Genomic DNA, 3,554 nt, shown 5'->3' with positions numbered 1-3,554 from the left:
TAAAATCAAATTTTACTTCCCTAATATAACTTAATATACATAATAAATTTTTCTTTTTAAAATTCAATATCACTTGTAGTGCATTTGAGAACAAATAAAATTCCAATTTTGAAAATATTTTTCATCCCCCCCAAACTTAAATTTTTAACAGATTAAATAATTTAGCATTAGATATATATAAGCATGAATGAAAATTTAAAAATAACATGCTAACAAGAAGTTTAAACCAACAAGTATAAAACTAAAAATAGGAGTAAAATTAATTTTTGATCAAATTTTCTATATTTTCATTTTAGTTTAACATGTAGAGATTCAATAGACTTCTAAACAATGGGTATAAACATAAAAGCAAACATACACACTACTGACATCATAATCTTAACATAAAGTCAAACTTGCAAACATGATAAAAGAAAAATAAAGGGTAGCAGTTTATGAATTCCAAGTTTAAGATCTAAGCTAGCAAGATTTTCTACTTTATAACAGATATGAAATTAAGTTAAGTTCTAAACTAAATAATCCACAGTACTAGACAAAAAATAATAGTTACTACCCTAACATTTAAAAATAAAATACTAACTACCACAAACGTCATAATAACAATAAAACATAAAAGTCCAAAAAACAACATAGTCCAAAACATCACACCAATACAGTTGTACCTAGTACCACATCACATAGTCCATAATAAATACAAACATAAAAATGTCTCAATCCTACTCCTCATCCTTAGAATCACCTCTATACCACTTTTCTTCAGGCTCATAATCAGGATATCGAGGTTATGGAGGAAATTGCACTCCTGGGTCACCTCTAATCAGACTCTCCAAAGATGAGTGGAATTTCTCTTCATAATCACTCTTCCTTCTATTATAACTATTAGTATGATCTGCAAAATGCTCTAAATTTTGTACCTTATTAGCGGTAAAATTGATTAATTGATATTGTCCATCATTTTCTGTAATAATTGATCCTGAGTCTCAGTAGACTCACCTTTAGATGTAGAAGCACGTGAAGTAGATGGTCAAGATGAAGAAGCAATAGATGTAGATGCAGCAGACGTTTCCATTCCATAGCTCTTGGAAAATCCTCCTCTCCAGCCAAAAATCGAAAGCTCAGAATAAGTCTTCACATTCACCTTCGATTCACCTTCGTGTTCACCTTCGTGGTGGGCTTTAGAGGTAACAGAACTTCCTCCCAACTATCATATTTAACCCCAGCCTACTCACACAAAGAAAAGATTAAGGAAGCAAATCCCAGGCTTGTAGTAGTAACAATTGTAGTACAGCTGATGATAGTCTGATAGATCAAAGCTCCAATGTTGATGAGCTTTCCCTCTTGAATACAATAGTTCAACGTCGCTCTTTCTATGGTCACTTCTCTGAGATGATTAGTCGGAAGCAGATGAGCAGAAATGAAATAGTGTTAGGCCTTTGAAGGTGCACATAAATTTGAAGTTGGGAAATTTACTCTCCTCTCATTGATAATCTACCAAAGTCCTCTCCCAATAGTCAAGTATGAAATAATCTCGTCTAACTCCTCTTCAGTAGGACTATAATTTGCATAAAACATAAAATATCCGGTGAAAATGGTAAAACAAGTTATTAACTTTGGCAAAAAAGGTACCAACTTTCATTCGAACCATAACTCTTGGCAAAAAAGGTACCAACTTTCATTCGAACCGTAACTCGATTTTCTTCAGCTTCAAGGAGATTTGCATAGAACTCCCTCACAACAAAAATCACTACAACAACAGAGAAACATCAGAACTATTCCCACTGTCGACAAAAAATTAAATCTTCCACGTCTCCACCCGGATTTGTAAAACATCGCTCTTGAATCAATTTGCATCATTGCAACTCATCACTATCAGCTTGAGCCTTCAAACTAACAAATTTGCTCGAATCAAATGGGCTTTTCCTTTACTCCTCTTCATTCTTGGTGCCATTCTACAGATTTTATAAATTCCAAAAATAACTTCAAAAATCAAGTTTAAATTACTAAACTAAACTTCCAAAAGCACAAACTAAACTTCCTAAGCAATTTCCATAGATATTTTTTCATTTTTCACCATGAATAGTGAATTTTCAAATTTCTTCAAATGTGCTCAAAATACATGGTGAAAATCCAAAATTTTTGCATAGAAGTAAACCACTTACCTCAAGGAACTCGGATCTAGCATATTTCACTTGATTCCAACAAGAAATCTTCACTTTAGATGTGCCCTAGCCCTGAAAAATCACCATTTTGAGAGGTAGAAGACGACGAGAGGCGTTAAAAATGGTGTTTTTGGACCAAAATTTCACTTTTAACCATTCACAAACCAATTTTTGTGAACCAGCGCTTAAGGGCAGGTAAGTGGCGCTTAGGCGCCTGCCTCTCAGGTTAGGTCGCGCTTAAGCACGAGATGGGGCGCTTAGGCGCTAGTGCATTATTTTTGAAATCTTCAAATTTAGGTAAAATGAACTATTTGTTTAAGTAAACCACCCCTAAATGGTCTCATAATACTTAATTGACTATTTTCAACTTCTTATAACTCCCCTCTCGCTAAAAAATCTCCTTAATAACTATTTCAATTTGAGGCTAAAACAACACAAAATTTTCATAGAAAGAAACTTATATTAATTCACAAATAAGTACAAATACTATTGACACTTAATTCTCACTCCAAATAGTCTCGGATGAGAAAATTTTCCTAAGACAAAACACTTAACACACATTCACAATTAAACATATAAGTAACATAAACACTAACACATGTCTTAAACACTAAAAACACTTAAGGACAACAAATTTAATCACAAAAAGAAAACATAGAACTTAATTCCATTCTTCATTAGAAGGGACAAATTCAGGTCTTTCATTACTCTCTTCTGGGGCAACTGGAATATAAAGTTGATAAAACGAATGGTGGTGACGTGCTCTGATGCAATCTTGTTCAACCCACTTTTTCTTAAGAAACATCTTCTTATCTGCTTCCTTTATATAACTAGTGTGGCTAAATTGTATTTTCAATTGCCATCCAATATGCTCCAGAAGTGCATGAATTTCCAATACCTTAATCTCCAGTACAGACATGGTATTTTCAATTTATTGATTTTCTTTGATATCCCTTCAATATTAACGGCTAAGAAACCGTTATACATCTCTTGTGCACATCTCTTGTGCACTTTGACGCACTTTGACGAATGAATTTCTTCCTCATGGTCTCTTCCTTCTTCAAATCCATCTCCCATGAAGACATTATCTTAAAATCTCTCTCTTTTAGACTTCAGGGCTATAAATGATCTGAGGTGAAATCTTCACTTATTTATAGGCCTAAATTCTTCCAATAACTCCTATACACATTTAGAAACTGCTAAGACACGTTTTTGCAAACTTATAGGTGGTTTTTCCTTCAATAATATTAATTTTGCACATGTTTTTAAACTGTCGCGCTTAAGCGCCAGTGCACATTTTTGCACAAGTCAACTTAACGTCCAAATTCTCATTTTAACATGTCCAAATCACTAATTTAAGTCTTAAAATCAATACTAACACATAATAGTCTAAAA

This window comes from Phalaenopsis equestris, unplaced genomic scaffold (assembly GCF_001263595.1).
Source record: "Phalaenopsis equestris unplaced genomic scaffold, ASM126359v1 Scaffold217262, whole genome shotgun sequence".
NCBI classification, from domain to species: Eukaryota; Viridiplantae; Streptophyta; class Magnoliopsida; order Asparagales; family Orchidaceae; genus Phalaenopsis; species Phalaenopsis equestris.
The sequence above is the reverse complement of the archived record's forward strand: the minus strand, read 5'-3'. Positions refer to the sequence as shown.